Genomic DNA, 18187 nt, shown 5'->3' on the forward strand with positions numbered 1-18187 from the left:
GTGGATGAGTAAAGGTCTCAGAAAGAATTTCCTTTCAGGCATGATCTCACCTGTGTGAATAACATTCCAGTCATTCAATCAAAACAGTGAGGTCAAAATGAGGCACACAGACAGATAGAAGCATTGCTACCCCAGACAAACGAAACCATGACAACGAAGATGATGTAATAGATTATGGCTCAGAATCAACATAAGGCAGCCTCCAAGATTCTGTTTCTAGTTGGCCTGGTGAATTGGTGACTCCAGTACAATCATCATTGGCAAGTACAAATCATCCTGTAAAAGCGAACAATCAGATTGAAGTAGCACAATCAGATTGACATAAGACAAAGGCAGGTGTGTCAGGTTTTATAGTCCTTAACCCCATCTTTGAATTGTTAAGTCGTATTATTGTGTTTTTCTGAGCTCTTCTCCTGAAAACGGTTCAGACAAAAAAACAAAAACAAAAACAAAAAACTAGTAGGCGTTCTAGAGGAAGAGCCTACAGGTAGAGTATTGAACAGATTTTCCAGAGACAAATTGGTCTGCAAGTGCAACTGTGAAGAGTAGCCCTCTGGAGAGCGGGGTGAGGTCATGAGGCCCATGATGTGAAAACAAAGCCCGTAGAATTATTCAGGGAAGTTACCCATCCACAAGGCCAAGGCCAACATTTTGAGTGGGATGACCCTGATAGCTTCCCCTTGCTCTGTACAAAATCTGTTCTCAAAAATGTGGATCAAGATGAGGATGAAGATGATGAAGATGAAAAAGATAACCGCTGAAGTTGTCAAAATCCTGTTATCTTCATACCTTTCTGGAGCAGAAGCATTTGATAGTGGAAACAAGCCTGGCCCTCAGGTGGGTAAGAAGAGTTCAGAGAGGCTACTGCCAGATTAGAGACCCTCTTGGAAAGACTCAGAGAGTCTCAGATGCAGACATCACCTATTTTAAATGTTTCCCGGGGCAGTTGCTTATTTTTGTTCTAAATAGTTTGCTCATGGTAAAAGTGGATATTTTCCCAATGATCCACAGGAAATAAGGAGCACAAAATTCTGGCTTCAATTTTCAGTATATCTAGTAGTTTAAATCAGACTGGATGCTTTTGAGTGGGGTATTGTTTACATTTAGTCAAGCAAATCAATATACAGTTACTTACCAGATATTAACATGGGCACTTATTAACAAAGACAATTGTAAGATGGAACCAAACTCTGGTAAAGCTTTTAAAATCTGTAACAAATTAAGTTTATGTCAACAGTCATTACTTATAACCTGAATTCATAGATATATTAGATGATATCTTAAAAGGAATTTATACTAATTGGCTGCTTTAGCATTAATAAAGTATATAAAATTCTAGACATGGTACAATTTTTGAAAGGAATAAATCATAACCATTTTCTAGTTCTTTTATAAAATAGCTGAAGATACTAAGTTAATCTATTTCTTCCTGAGTCCCTCATAATAGATTCATTTGCTTCCATGCTCATCACAAATTTCTAAATGCTTCTCTAAGATTAGCTATCTTAATGATTGTTGTTCTTCGTCCATTTTAAATGTGTGTGTGTTTTCCAGAACAACAGTCACGGGTCTAAAGGTAGGCAAATCAGTTCTCTTAAGGGAGCAACAGTAATTAAATTATTGTACTGCCACCCCTTGAGCCGTAATTTGAAAAGATGCAAGCTTAATTTTTCCATCAGCAAAGTCAATTTCATCCAAACTGTTTTTCAGAGTGCCACATGCATTTAAAAATTACATGTTTAAACTAGTCAGGAGCGAACGTCATTTAAACCCCTTATCACAATAACATGGATGGATTGTAAATTTATGGAGCATTTTCGTGACAGAGAACGAAGTCTTTTCAAAATATATCCAGAAATCATCAGGCAAACAGGGCAGTGTGGATGTAAAACACCCACTGTGTGAGTCTACGGCAGAAAGGTCCCTATAAATTAGAGCAAATAGCAGCTGAACTGTCCTCACCTTGGCTTATCTGTACAACCTCGCAAGGGAAGCAAGTTAGCATTAATTGGTGTGCTCAAAGGGACAGGCACTTAGAGCAATTAAGTCAGATGCAGAAAAACAGCTCCGCGTTGAAAAGCTGACAGCAGGACTCGGGCACAATATACGTAATGAGTGGCTGAGGATTTTAATGGATGGAGGCCTGGAGACTAATGGACAATTAATGTAAAACAGATGACTTCCCTTGGAGATGACAGTCTTTTGAAAGGCACTTCACCTGCTGCTCAAACGAACACAGCGACAGAGAAATGAAAAGAGGAATGTGGTCTTACTGAACTGTGTTCGAGCTGGCATTTGTGTCCCTGCTTTCTCCTTGAATATTTTCAAAAACCAGGTCAGGAATGTAACAGTTGCCTGCAGCTTGCGGTGCCAGCCCCCTCCCTTGGCCTCCTGCCATCTCGGATGGCCTGAGCTTTCTAGCTGTCTCTTCCGCCTGCCTAGGAGCTGCCCTGGGGCTCACCTTGTTTCACAGGGCAAAAAAAGACAGGGCGCAATACAGTGTTACAGCCCACCTGTTAACATGACATCAAACCACCCCGACACAGGAACTGCAGTAAATGTATATATCGCTGCATTTCTTCAAAATTTTAGGACATAGTTTCTCTTCAAGCTCAGCCATTTCAGTTATGCTCACTGAAGTCAGATAGCTGGAATCTTTCCAATCTGAGGTCTACAGCCACACTCAGGGTGTTCCTAGTCAGTACTTAGGTACCAAAAGCAGGTATTTAAATCACCTGTTTGGAAAGAGAAGTCTATTCCGTCTAGACATAGTGTTTCAATGGCATTTAAGCTTCCATGTGTTCCCCACAAAGCCTATTAAACCCAGACACAGACTCAACAGTGCCAGTGGGACAGGAGCCATCGGCCAATGCAAGAGAGAGGAAGAAGGAAAAGACAGTGGATATCATTGCTCTGTCCTAGTGGGAAGTGGGATTGGATTGAGCTATACTTTCACGATTCAACCAAAGCCTTGGTCATCTTCTATCTCTTCCATCCCTGTGCTCAACCCTCAGGAAATGAGTGCTTTTATGTGATCTAAGTCACTGGGCATTTCACCCCATCTCTGCCCCTACTCATCTAAATGTACCAGCATTAGTAATTCATCATTCATTCTCCCCTCATTTTTCTTCCATTTGCTCAGAACAGTGTATTTCAGTTAGAAATTAGAGGAAAGCAACCCACAGGGCTAATTAACACCCTTGGGTGATTGAAGATTCTCAGAAGTCCTTGTATACTAAAAAAAAAAATCTGTTTTACATGCATCTCCAACTGATAGAATTTTTGTGAGATTGGTAGGTATTTGATGTAATGGTTAAGACACTGCGTTGTAGCCTACATCCCATAAATAGAGCACCTGGTTCTAGTCCTGGCTCCTGAACTTTGAATACAGTTTCTCACTACTGTGCACATTTGGGAGACAGATGGGGGCTCAAATTCTTCAGTCCCTGCCATCCACATGGGAGACCTGGATGGAGTTCCAGGCTCTTGGCTTCACCCTGGCCCGCCCTGGCTGCCTTTCAAACAAAATGAAAATAGATAAAAAAAAAAATTCCAAATTTCTGTGAAAAAATGTCAAGCCAACATTCCAGATGTGGAATTCAAGTGTCTTCATACAAGGGTACTTCTGAAGGTTCACAGAAATAGAATGAAAAGACAAGTTTATTTTGGTGCAAAAAAAATTTGGAATTGTGTGTGTGTATTTTTAGGGTCTTCAAAAAAACCTCAGGGAAAGTGAATATATGAAAAAAACTCAATGGATTTCCATTTTCTTTGCATCTAAATAAACTTATCTTTTAAGTCCACTTCCCATACATTTAAAAATTCCTCTTGTGTATAGGAGAAGTATAAAAGGATATTAGTTATGGCAGAGAAAAGTAGAAGCAATTTGGAAGTCAACAACAAAAAATTGCCTAAATGTAGCATGTTCATACAGTGTGATAGTATGGAGGAGTTGTATGTTTCTATTAGAAATCTACAAAAAGTCACTCCTTCCCTCCCAGCCCAGCTAGACTTCAGCCACAGCTGTGCACTCTGCAGGGCACAGTCAGGCAGAGCCATATTTGCAGGGCTCGGTTTATAAGCCCTGCTCATCCCTCCCGAGGGAACACACGGCTGGGGTTGAGACAGAACTTACTCCAAACCACAGATATTAATACACAGAAGTTGTGTGTGTTAAGCCAGAAACGTGGGCAGTGGGTGTGGCATTTACTCAGTTGAATAGGTAAGAAATAGCTCATGACTGTCTTCAAATCAAATCATAGGTCTTCCATGTCCTATGTCACTGAGTTGGCAAGAACCTCTCCCTGAGTTCTTGGGCTCCTCTCCTCCTGCCTGTGTGTACAAAAAATCTGGATGATTTCTTGGGTGCCCAGGACATCCCGCAGTCCCTGTGTGTCACCGGTGCTGCAAAGCTCCAGAGGAGGTTGGCTCTCCTGGCTCTGGGCCAAACTGCTTTCCTTCACCCCGTTCTCACCTGCGCTCAGCTGAGGAGGGTGTCCCGATGCCAGCCCTGAGAGGGACCCTTCCAACAGCTTCGCTGTTCTCTGGACAAAGGCATTCACCTGTCCCTTGCGTGCACAAAGACACTCTCCAGCTCAGCCCTCTCCATGAGCTCAGGTGTCAGCTGCTGAAAGAGAAGGGAGATTCGCAGGTTACCTGAACACAGTAGTTCTCAGTGTGCAGGTCTCAGCCAGCAGTGCCAGTGTTAAAAGCAGACATTTACAGTTAAAATGCTCATTCTCCGACTCTGCCCCAGACTTGTTGAATGGGAGACTCTGGGAGCGGGGCTCACCATGCTGTCTCTTAAGCTCTCTCGTGTCGTAAAGAAATTTGGGCTTTCTGGCCGGCACCGTGGCTTAACAGGCTAATCCTCCACCTTGCGGCGCAGGCACACGGGGTTCTAGTCCCGGTTGGGGCGCCGGATTCTATCCCGGTTGCCCCTCATCCAGGCCAGCTCTCTGCTGTGGCCCGGGAAGGCAGTGGAGGATGGCCCAAGTGCTTGGGCCCTGCACCCACATGGGAGACCAGGAGAAGCACCTGGCTCCTGGCTTCGGATCAGCGCGATGCGCCGGCCACAGCGGCCATTGGAGGGTGAACCAACGGCAAAAAGGAAGACCTTTCTCTCTGTCTCTCTCTCACTGTCCACTCTGGCTGTCAATAAATAAATAAATAAAAAGAAATTTAGGCTTTCTGCTCTGATCTCACAGCCAAACGCTCAGAGGCAAGGGATCTTCAAGTCCTGGCTACTGCCTGTGAAAAGGGCAGGCAAACCAGAAAGGTCAAAACATCTGGCAGGGAGGTTAAGGTTTGGTTTAGGATGCCCACATCCTGTAACAGAATCTCTGGGTTGGCATCTCAGCTCTGTTCCTGATCCAGCTTCCTGCTAATGCACAGTCTAGGAGGCTGTGGGAGAGAGCCCAAGTGCTGGGGTTCTTTGTATTTCCATGGGAGACCCAGCTGGAGTCCCAGGCTCCTGGCTTCTGCCTAGCCCAGCCCTGCTGTTCCAGGTATTTGGAGAATGAACCAGAGGATGGAGGACCTTTCTCTCTTTCTCTCCACCCCTCCACCTTTCAATTAGATAAACAAACAGTTTTTAAAAACCAAAAACCAGAACAGCTCTCAATCTTTTCGATCTCCCAAGAGTAACAACAGCAACAACAACAACAAAAACCTCACAAACAAGAGTGAACAGATAGCTCAGGTAATTAATTATCCCTGCCCCTTTATCAAACACACAGTCTGGGTGCATACAGCATGAAGAAAACCTGAAAACTCATCTGATCCACACTCAGCGACAAATCCTCAGCCTTGCTTTCCATGTTTAAGAATTCAGGAGGCTTTATCCTGCAAAAAGAGCGTGCTGAGAAATAAAGGTCAAGTATTCAGATTGGCTGTTCCACATCTCCATGGACCGCGGGAACACCTCTGGAATTTCAATTGCGTCTCCTTTGACAAGGATTTTCTACTGATCAGGGCGGAACCAGCACACAACTTCCTTGCACTTCACAATTCAGTGTTAAGAAAATACAATTAACACCCCCCCCACACACACCAGATACACCAGACAAATGCTAGTCTTTATCACATCATCATATTTCAACTTTGTTATGAAGGTTTGATTCATGCAAAAGTGGAGATTCCTTTCCATCATTAAGTCCAATTAAATGTCACCGTTTCCTGATTCATCCTCCTGCTGCCCCAGATTTTTCCAACACATTTCAAACCCGAGATTTTCTGAGCCACTTCTTCTTTCCTAAGTCATTTTAAGAACCTGGCATTAAAACGTAATTACATGACTGAAAAATACTTTTGAAGCCTGCTCAGTGTGACTTTTTTTAATAGTGAGGTTTCCGGATTGCATGCCTCAAAGGATGATTTTCTGAGCTGAGTATAACTCGAGAGCATCTCTGTGGGCCCATTAGTCAGTCACCTTACAAAATTACGCCAACCCTTTCAGGTCCCCCGGGGTAGCTACAATTTAGGAATAAATGAATGGATTATGCCTCATACAGTCATATATTTTAACAGTGTATATTAGCAGCTAAGATTTCGGAGCAGCTTTTGGCTTCTGAGATTATAGTCACAGTTAATACTATAACATGTAAGATTCGCTTTTTGTAGAATCAAAAACAATTTAAAAGCCAAATGGAGAATCTGCCTTCAAGTTTCACTTGAGGAAATCCAGGCCACAGATCAATTCGGACCTTGAGCAAGGTCACACAGCCTGGCTGCAGTGCAGCAGGAATCGGACTCCCCCACCCTGTCTTGCAAGGGCCAGTTGGTCCTTTCAGCCAGTTCTTAATTTTCCACGCTCAGGAAGCCAGTCCATTACCTTCCTTCACGTGATTGCCACCTAGTGGTGACAGTGGTCATTGCTGCTTATGCAATGCGTAGACTTACAAGGCCAGAAGGAAAATAGAATAGAATTAGCTCATCTTTAACATTAATTAAAATACCACCGTTCTGTTAGGCGCTTTATTATGCTATCTTATCCAATAATTAACACACTGCGAATGAGACATTTTTATTTACAAATATAGGAGCCTCAGAGAGACGAAGGAGACTTGCCCAAATTCACACAGCCTTGCTCCCAGGTGCAGTAGCTGGGTCACATTCTCCTTCCCTGGAGCTGAGTCCCTGTCCTATAACTTTGGCCTGCAGATCGCTGAATTTCCCCTGACTCTTAGCAGTCCTCTCTGCTCTGTGACAGTCATCTCATGGAGAGCCAACAAGACCCACGGACACTAGGACAGAGGAGGGCGAGGCATGTGTTATCCAGTGATGGAAACAGTGTAAGCCTGGAAGTTGTTGCAGGTTCTGCAAAATAGAGCTGACAAGTCACCACTGTGCAGGAAAAGCTAAGAGATGGAGAGAATATGAACCCAGTGACACCCCTTGTGCCCCCAATTCCAGCTGTTTTTGAAGCCAGCTCTACCCTCGGGTGTTTCAGTTCTAAATCAGTAAACGCCCCTTTATGGATTAAGCCAGTTTGAGATGAGTTTTCAGTATCTTGGACTGCAAAGTCGTATATAATACCCAGAGTTGCCCTTTCTCAGTTCCTTCTTTTTTCTAACTTTCAACTGCCAACAAATCAATATTTGCATTGTGCCTATCCTTATAAGGCAAGGATCTGTTTTCTGAAACTTATCTTTGATGCTCGCAGTTACTGTACTTAAGTAAGAATATCACTTGAGAAAGTTTAAATCTATATTTTATAATGAAGTTTCTACATAAATTCAAAAATACAAAATGCCTTGAAAATCTTTAATTTCTCATCTTAATTATAAGCATCTCAAGAGCAACTAAGGAAGTTACGATCTAAAGCAATTACTCTTTCATTAAGGCAAAGATTAAATTAAAGGGAGCTTTGGGTCTTCTGAGAATGTAGCCAGCTGTCCAGGATTCATGTGTCATTGTGGTGTAGAGCAGTGAGATGGCTTTTATCAAATGAGACATATTCCCTTGAGAATTCCATGCATTTATTCAAGACAAGATTAAGACATATGCATATTTTGGGAAAGATGGCCTTACAAATAATATTTTAAAAGAAAACTCTTATCTATTTTTGGATAATAGGAGAAATTAATTTTTAAAATTATCCCTTGCTTAATGTTCAGAATAAGAAATTTATAACATGTAATTTTCTGAACATTGTAACTACTTGGGAGGTGAACTGTTTACAGTTTCATGAATAACATAAATAACTTGATCCCAGAAGACAGTACCATGCATACAATTTGTCTTCCCAATATTATGACTGCTCACTGTGGGAGGCTGTTTGTAAGTGATTCAGGGCAGATTGGCCTGCCTAATGACTGCCCTGTGCAATATTCAAACACTTCTCACAAAACTATCCAACAAAGATGCTTTGGCTGCAGCAAAAGAAGTTATTGTTTCCGCTTGTTACTATTTGAGGAGGCTGTCAATGGGATAAAGACATTTTGCAACTGCAAAATCAAGAATAGACATTGGAGTTCAATGCTACTATTTTTGCTGATTTATTTCATTAATATTTTAGGACTGTTTTGAGATTATTGATCAAGGCAGCTCTCACCTGCTGGCCTCCTGGCTCCCCATACTGCTCTTGGTTTCTATGCTTTTCTCCTAGAATACTCAGAAACAGCTGGAAAAAAGAGAGACAGGTGGGGGCCATCTTCTATCATCACCTTGTTCCCACCCATCCACCCATCTCCTCCTGTTCAACTCCAGCAATGTAGCTCTGAGCTTTTTTTTTATGCTTGGGCTTCCTGAAAAGGTTTCTTTCATTCATTCAACAACTGTCTATTGTAAAGCAACTGTCTCCCCCAACTTGCGCTGAGACCCTGATACTCCAATGAACAGGAGAGACAAGCGCTCTACAGACAACACACAAGCAAACAAGAGAAGAAACACAACAATACAGATGGGAGAGAGTGTGATCAAGAGAATGAAGTGGCAGCGTGTGGGGGGGTGTGGGGAGGGCTGAGACAGGCAGATATCGTCAGAAAATGTGAGGAAATGCCTCAAGCAGGCGGTGCTATGTGAGTGGTGTATTTGAGCCATTCAAAATTTAGCCTGTGTGTGATAGGATCCAAATTTTCAAACAAGCATTTCTGTGTGCTTGGTAGAAGAAGGCAAAAGTGGGTGAAATCAGAATGGCCATGGGGAGTCAGTTGGGATAATCCTGCTAAGAAATTATGGTGGCAAAGGTCAAAGGAGTAGTGGAACCGAAGCCCCATGATGTAAATAAAAGCAGGACCCAGCCTCTTGCCTGTCTCCCTTAGCCCAAAGGTGTCCTTGCCTGCCCTTTATCAAAAGGAATTCATGAACTTGAGGGAGTAATCTAGCTGACCTTCCAAGGTTCGAATCACTGGACTCAGGGAGTCATTTGCTTCTCCAATAGCTAAGAACTTGATGGCCAGTGTTGTCCTGGGGTGGTTTGTGTAGAATTCCAGATCTGGGCAGAATGTAACTGCCACCCTCATGTAACCCCCAGTCCAAATGGAGCCCACCTGGCCATCATGAATTCCCTAAGAAGCATAGCATCATTGACCAAGCAAAGGAAGGTCATGAACTCTACTGACCAACCAGGAACTTGGACACGAGCTGACCGTGCACATTTCAGCCCCAATTTCAATGTATAAGAACCTTCACCCCTAACTCTTCAGGGAGCCCAGGAGTTAAGCAATAGCTGCCCAGCTCCTGGCTCTGCCTTTTGTAACAAATATTTAATTTCTTCTGCCACTGTGATGTCAGTGATTGGCTTTCTGCACACTGGGCAAGTGGACCCTTTTTGGGGGTTCTACAGCTATGCCTCCAACCAGTTTAGGGTGTTGTTTGGCAACAGTAGCAGTGGAGATGGGGAGAAGGGAAAACTTTGGGGGCATATTTGGGAAGTTTTAGAACTTGCTGCAGATCTGTATACAATGGATGAAGCAAAGAATGGAATCAAGGTTGACTCTCACTTTTTTTGGTTTTGAATAGTTAGATGGATGGTGATGTTCTTTACTGAGCTAAGAAAGGGATATAAACGTGAGTGGAGAATGTAGAAAAAGTATTCTTTTGGATAGTTTTGGTTTAAAGTTCAAATTTCATGTGGAGACAGGAGCTAAAGTCCTGGAGATCTAATTTTAAAAGTCATAGATGTAAATCATTGGGGTGAAAGAGATCACCAAGAAACAGGCCCAAGATCGTGTTCCAGGCACTCAAGTTTTAACAGAAACGGAGGAGGATAGGCAGGATGCACATGTGGGAAAGGTGAGGGATTCTGCTGTGAAACACACGACTCCCACACCACTGGAGAAAAGAAATCTGCAGGAGTACCATGGAGTGTTCTCAGCACCATGCCTCAGGAGGACAGCAAAATCATTGCTGGGAAGAAGCAGGAATCCTTGGCCAGCAATCAAGAAGGAAATCAAAAGAATCAAAGAATTCCACAGCTTTTAAAAACTCCATGAGGATTACAAAAGCAAATTGTGGGAGAGCAATCTCATTCCTTAAATGCTACGCTGCAGGAAAAAGATTCCCCCATCTTCGGTGCACAGCTATGTCTCCGTGAATATTATTTAGATTCTCTTAGTGCTCATTCCCACAGAATGCACAATGCCTGGGTGGTTAGATCAGAAAGTGCCAGTCCCAACTACTCATCCCACACCACTGACTCTGTTGGAAAACATAAGCAACTGTGGATAATGAGAATCGACTGTACTTACATTATCAAAGGGACAGCACTCCAGTGATCTTCCTAAAGTGTACCCAGGTGACTGCTACCATCTAATGTGGGCAGAAATGCGCCTCCCAGCTTTAAAAGGCAGATCCTCTTCCTTTTCAAAAGACAAAAAGGAAGGGAGAGAAAAATAAAGAAGAGAAAAACGGCAACAAAACCTAACAAAAATAAAAAAACATTAAGTATATGTGTTGAAATGTATTTCATACATACCAATTCCACAGTAAAGTTATGTATAAAAGCACTTGCAGTAAATCCAGCCACACACATTATAAAATATTAGTGTAATATACTCAAAGAAATTATAGACAAGAGATAGTTTTGATATTAAATATCAAGAATTAGAACTGAACATATTCCAAATGTCCTAACCTACATGATTATGTAAAACCTTTTCTCAGAATGAGGTATAGAAAAGTTCATATTTTCTATTTCTTCCATGAAACTATCAGATTGTTAAACAGTGATACAAAAACATGACAGGTTATTATGTAACAGTTCATAGTGATGTTTCAGGAGAATATTGTGGGAAGATGTTGACTTGTCAATGAAACTACAAAATAATATGTATCGTATGATCACAATGTTTGAAAATTATATATAAGTGCTACAAACCTAATGAGACAATCCTATAATATTTGAAGTTGTAAACTTCAGATATGATATTAAAAGTAATTTTTATTTTCTATGTATTGTTCTGAAATTTTTTGCATTTTTATTAAGGATATTACGCTATGTAATAAAAAACTACATTAATTAAGAGTTTCAGAACTTAACACTATTTTATTGTTCAGCCCTGGAAAACATTCACACTGTGTTTATGTAAAAATGTAGCACATTTTCTTATCATTTGCCATCTCAAATAATATTTGTTTTCTAAAATCCAAATGAAATGGAGCAAGTCATACTCAAATCTGCACTCTTGTACTAATTGGTGGCAATGTGAACAATACTTGCAGAGAATACAAGAACTCTTTTTGGTGTGGAGGCAAGGCGCAATTTCCAGGCAGAAACTATTTCTAAGGCTGAACATCAAAATGAGCCGACTTACTTCCGGAGGCATGTGGCCTCTGGAAGGCAGAAGAGGAAACTGCCAGACTGCCGAGGTGAGGTGGGGAAAGCCGCCGCCTGAGATGCTACATCCCACATGAGCAATGGTTTGAGTCCCAGCTGCTCCACTTCCCCTCCAGCCCCCTGCTAACGCATTTAGGAAGGCAGTGGAAGATTATCCAAGTGCTTCAGCCCCTGCTACCCACCTGGGAAACCCAGATGAAGCTCTTGGCTCCTGACTTCTGTGGGGCCTACCCTTGGCCTTTATGATATCAGGGAGCATATTTTAAAATTAATATTTCGGGTTCTTGTCTCAAGCTTAGAGAGGCATTCTAAACTTAGACATATACAACACGGGCTATGTGGTGAAAGTTAAGAATTTATTTGGGGAAGTGAGTGAAATACATGGGAATGTGAGAGCTTTATTTAAGGGAGAGGGGATTCAGAAAGGTGAACCAGGAGTTCCATATCAGGCAGAGAGCAGATCAGTGGCCATGTGCAAGAATTCATAAGCTGGAGAAAACCGTGCAGGCAGGAATGAACCACAAAATATAGGGGTGGGAAGCAGCCAAATGGCACACAGAAGAGTAGGGGTGGGCCCAGTGTACTCCCCAGCCTCTAATCCACTTCCAAAAGTGATTAACAGGGGGACCACTCTGTGGCGCAGCACGTTAAAGCCCTGGCCTGAAGCACCGGCATCTCATATGGGTACTGGTTCTAGTCCCGGCTGCTCCTCTTCTGATCCAGCTCTCTGCTATGGCCTGGGAAAGCAATAGAATATGGCCTAAGTGCTTGGGCCTCTGCACCCACGTGGGAGACCTGGAAGAAGCTCCTGGCTCCTGGTTTTGGATCGGTGCAGTTCCGGCCGTTGCGGCCATCTGGGGAATAAACCAGTGGATGGAAGACCTCTCTCTCTTTCACTCTCTCTGTAACTCTTTCAAATTAAAAAAAAAAAAAGTGATTAAAAGGTGGGCATATACAGATGGGATCAAGTAGGGGTGTGAAATCATGAAGGGGTGGGGGCGTGGCCTTCAGCTCCCAAGCCTAATTCTATCTCAGTGATTAATACCTTGTTATTTGCAGCTACTGGAGGAGTGAACCAGAGGATGAAGAGTCTTTCTCCCTCCTTCCCTCCCTCTCTGTAACTCTGCCTTTCAAACAAATAACCTATTTTTATTTTTATTTTATTTTTTAAAGGTTTATTTTATTAATTTAAAAGAGAGTTAGAGACAAAGATCTTTCATCTACTGGTTCACTCCCCAGATGGCTGCAGCGGCCGGAGCTGGCTGATCTGAAGTCAGGAGCCAGGAGGTTCTTACTGGTTTCCCATGCGGGTGCAGGGGATCCAGGACTTGGGTTATCTTCTGCTGCTTTCCCAGGCACATTACCAGTGAGCTGGATCGGCAGTGGAGCAGCGGGGACTGGGATGCTGGTGCTTCAGGCTGGGGATTTAACCAGCTGCGCCACAGTGCCGGCCCCAATAAATCTTTTTTCTAAAAGACTGACCTCTAAATTTTTTTCTTTTCATTTTATTTTTAACTCTTCTGGTGTTTTATTCATATTTTAATATTCAATTACAAGTTTTTAGCATTACCCTTAAAGCAAAATACCTCTATTCACTCTTCAAATGCTAGCACAATAATGACCCCTACTTCATTAAGTCTTGGGGTTCTTTAACCTACAGCAAAACTGGCAGTGAAGACATGTATTTGCAACATGTGGCCTTCATTGAGAGGACAAATAACACTTTTTCGAATTGGCTGAGTCATGGATCACGTTGGGCCTAGAGGAGTGACAAGGGAAAAATAAATCCCTAAAGTGATGTGTAAAAAGGTTACTCAAGAAATACATATGTGTTAAAAATACATAACATTACCAGGAAGTTGTGATGACGGCCAGGAGTTTAGAAACTAGCAAACTGCTTTGATTTCTGTGTAAGGTACGTTCTGGGAACAAATTAGACATTAGCTGAGAAGCCGTGGGACAGTTTGATTACCGTTCTTTTATAGGACAAAGGTATCATGAAAAGCATAACCCTCAGGAGGCAGTCCTGAACTGGGTGATTCAGGCAGTAATATTCATTCCATTTGACTTCATGTGAGAAACAAACCATCAAGAAGAAGGAGGAAGCAGCTAGCGAGGTGGTAACCTGGGCCTTCCAGGTCTTCAATCACAATTCAGAAAAGGATATGCTCTCAATTGCTTCCATTCATATATGCTTCTGGGCTATTCCTTACTGGAAAAGTTAACTTCTCTTTCCGCTTATTTTTCTGTTTTTCATTAAGCTAAGAAGGAAGCCTGGTGGCCAACAATAAAGAAAATTGTACTAAGCAAATGGTAAAGAAATTCTTCTCCAGGAGACTAGCTAAATGAAAATCGGTTGGGTTTTTAATCAGCATGAGCTGAGAATGATGTTCTTATTGTCTGAGGGATTGTTTGGGGACTATGCAGCCCTGGAGTGGCGGTACCTGCTGGGAACTCTTGGCCCCAGGAAGACAGCTGTGATTAATGACTCATCTGCACCCCAGGTACATGGAACATGAAGTTCACTTGCATTTCTGTTGACAAAACAAAAATATGTCTAGCTATAAATAATGCCTTCAACCTTGGTTTTTTTTCCAAACTACTCCTGTTCATCCATCAAACTAAGCCATTATTTTAAACTCAAAAGGCTTAATATGCTACAAAATGCTGCCAGAGACAGCGAGAAGGGTGATTTGTGATTGTAGTGGTAAAAAGGATGGTCTGTTTAAAATGCATCCAAAATTTTTTAACTTAAAATTTTCAGTGTCTTGAGTTAATGGCACTTGTCATTCTAAAAGCTGTTGAGACAGGAAGCGCCACACTCTAGGGAAACTGCCCAGCGAAGCCCATGTTGACATTTATGAGTGAGTGACGAGCTGAGCAGCAGGGCGCACCTGAGACCAGAACAGCCCGTCTCTGGACACGTGAGGATGCCACTCTGGCTGAAGAAAAAGGACTTGTAAAGATCCTTTGTCACATCTTGGCTGACTCATGCATCCCACATCACCGCCATCATGCTGCATATTTTCACTTCTCTCCTAAATTTTGATTTTATCCTTTTACTCAAGGAACTGTTCCTTTTGGTCTATGAAATTCCATAATAACCCAAATATAAAAATGCAATAATTTTAAGACTTTGGCAGCAGGTATGAACAACCTTAAATTTGTTTTATCTCAAGGTACAGTTATTCCACTTCCAGTCATCTATCCTAAGAAATAACCAAACAAGGTTAAATCAATTACTGCATATGCCTGTGTGTCTCAAGATGTTTATCACAGTGTCGTAGTATTATGGGAAAACTTTAAATACAATGATAGAGAACTTTTAAAATTTATCAAATTAAGCTTTAAAGAAAATTTAAAACAGATTATTATTATTTTAAGAGCTTTATTTATTTATTTGAAAGAATAACAGAGAGATCTTCCATCTACTGATTCACTCCCAAAGTGGCCACAACAGCCAGGGTTGAGTCAAGCCAAAGCCAGGAGCCAGGCGCTTCATCTGGATCTCCCACATGGGTGGCAGGAACCCAAACCCTGGGCAATCCTCCACTGCTTTCTCAGGCAATTGGCAAGAAGCTGTATTGGAAGCGGAGCATATGGGACTCAAACAGGCACCTATATGGGATTCTGGCGTTGCAGACGGTGGCTTTATCCACTGTGCCACAGAGCTGGCTCCCAAAGCAGATATTATACCTTCACTAAAAGTGTTTTAGAAACCATTTGGGAAAAAGTTTTGTTTTCATTGTAACTGTAAAAATACAAAATATAAAACCTATGTAAAAAATTAGTTGTATGTAGAATTTAATACATTTGCAAATAGCATTTCTTTTTTTCTAAGTTATACGAGTTTTGTGTATTTCATATACACAAATTTAGGAACATAGTAACACTTTCCACCCTACCTTCTCTCCTGGCCAATCCTTCTTTCCCCTCCTTCTCCCATTCCCACTCAATTTTTACAAAGATCTACTTTCAGTTTATTTAATGATCGTAAAGTTAACCCTACTCTAAGTAAAAGAGTTCAACAAATAGTATGAAGAAAAAAAAGTGTTCCTCAAGAGAAGAGACAAAAGCTGTAAACAATCATCAAATCTAAAGTCCATTTTACTCCAACATTTTAGATACTCTATTAGTTATCTTGGATCAGAGAAAACATATGATATGGGTGTTTTTGGGACTGGCTTATTTCACTAAGTGTAGTGGTTTCCAATTGCATCCATTTTGTTACAAAAAACAATTCCTTCTTTCCTTCCTTCCTTCCTTCCTTTCTTTTTTTTCAGCTGAGTAGTATTCCATATGTATGTACACCATACTTTCTTTTTCCAGTCAACAGTTGATGGACATCAGGGTTGATTCCACATCTTAGCTATTGTGAATTGAGCTGCAGTGAACATGGAGGTACAGATAACTCTTTCATGCGCTGTTTCTTTTGATTTGTGTAAATTCCCAGGAGTGAGATGGCTAGATCATATGGTAGAGCTATATTCAGATTTCTGAGAGCATTTCTTTTTGAACAATCAAAGAAAATGCATCAAAGCATCAAATTTCGTTATGTCTGAGTAATTGAATTCTGAATGATTAATAATGTTCTAAGTTTTTTATTCATTAATGATAAGAAAAAAGGCTACAAAATAGAGACAGTGAGTGCAATTATAGAATGTGAATACTTTTTACATAATTATCACATGCTTTATGCAGTCTATTATTTATAAGACCTATATGAAGGGTTTTTTTTCTGTTTGTTTTACTAAGAAGAAAACCAATCTGTTTTCTGGCCTTTCCTTCCTTCCTTCCTTCTTTCCTACTTTCCTTCCTTCCTTCTTCTTTCTTTTTATTTGACTGGCAGAATTATAGAGAGAGGAGGAGAGACAAAGAGAGATCCATCCACTGGTTCACTCCCCAAAAGACAGAAACAGCTAGGGCTGGGCTAGGCTGAAGCCAGGAGCCCAGGGCTTCTTGTAAGTCTCCTACATGGGTGCAGGGGCCCAAGCATTTGGGCTATCTTCTGCTGCTTTTCCCAGGCACATTAGCAGAGACCTGGAGAAATGAAGCAGCCGGCACCCATTTGGGATACCGGTTGCTATGCCAAAATGCCAGCTTCTGTTTCTTGACTTTCTGTTTACCTGTTCTAAAGTTTTCCGGGGCCATTGCCATGGCTCACTTGGTTAATCCTCTGCCTGCAGCGCCAGCATCCCATAAGGGCACCAGGTTCTAGTCCCGGTTGCTCCTCTTCCAGTCCAGCTCTCTGCTGTGGTCCGGGAAGGCAGTGGAGGATGGCCCAGGTGCTTGGGCCCCTGCACCCGTGCGAGAGACCAGAAAGAAGCACCTGGCTTCTGGCTTTGGATAGGCGCAGCGTGTGGCTGTGGCGGCCATTTGGAGAGTGCACCAATGGAAGGAAGACCTTTCTCTCTGTCTCTGTCTCTGTCTCTGTCTCTCTCTCTGTCTATAACTCTGTCAAAAAAAAAAAAAAAAGATGTGTTCTGATGAAGAACTGTTATTCAAAATATACAAAGAACTCTTAAAATTCAACAATAAGAAAATGGACAAATTGATTTAAAAATGGACCAGACATTAAAGACATCTCACCAAAGAATATGCAAAGATGTTACCCATCATGTTATTAGTGAAATGCACATTAAAACAGTGATGAAATACAACCACATATCTATTAGAAGCTCCAAATTCTAGAACACTGACAGCACCAGAAGCTACCTTGGAAGACAGCTTGGAAATTTCTTAAACTAAAAAATATTCTTAACCATTAAGCAGAGAAATCATGATAACTGATATTAACCCAAAGGTACTGAAAACTTAGGTTCATACAAAAGCCCAAGCATGGAGATTTACAGCAACTTTGCTGATAAATGCCAAAACTTGAAAGTTACCAAGATACCCTTCAGTGTATGTACAGATTCAGAGGTGGGGATACTTTTCTTTCCACCTAGGGCCATTTGGATATTACAACATCATTCATAAGCCATACAGAATTACCAACTTAAAAATTAGCCTGCTGTGCATTCATTGAATTTTGAGTCCTGCCTGCGGTTGCCTTGGTAGGGACAGACCAAATGATTTTGCAGGCCTTATATGGCCATGGGCCAGATATTCCTCAATCCTGAATAGACTGTGATATATCCAGATAGCTGGTTATTATCCAGCACTGAAATTAGTTTACTAAATAGAAGAAGCCAATCTGAAAAGACCATACCCTGTGTGATTCCAACTATATGACATTCTGGAGAAATAAAAACTATGTAAGATTTAAAAATACCAGTGATTGCAAGAAGCTGGGGGAAGTCTGAATAGGAAGAACCCAGAGGATTCTTAGGGCAATGAAACTCCTCCTAGTAGCACTATTAATGGTGGATGCACATTGTTATAAATTTATCCAAGCCCATAGTGGGT

Source organism: Lepus europaeus, chromosome 3 (assembly GCF_033115175.1).
Source record: "Lepus europaeus isolate LE1 chromosome 3, mLepTim1.pri, whole genome shotgun sequence".
NCBI lineage: Eukaryota > Metazoa > Chordata > Mammalia > Lagomorpha > Leporidae > Lepus > Lepus europaeus.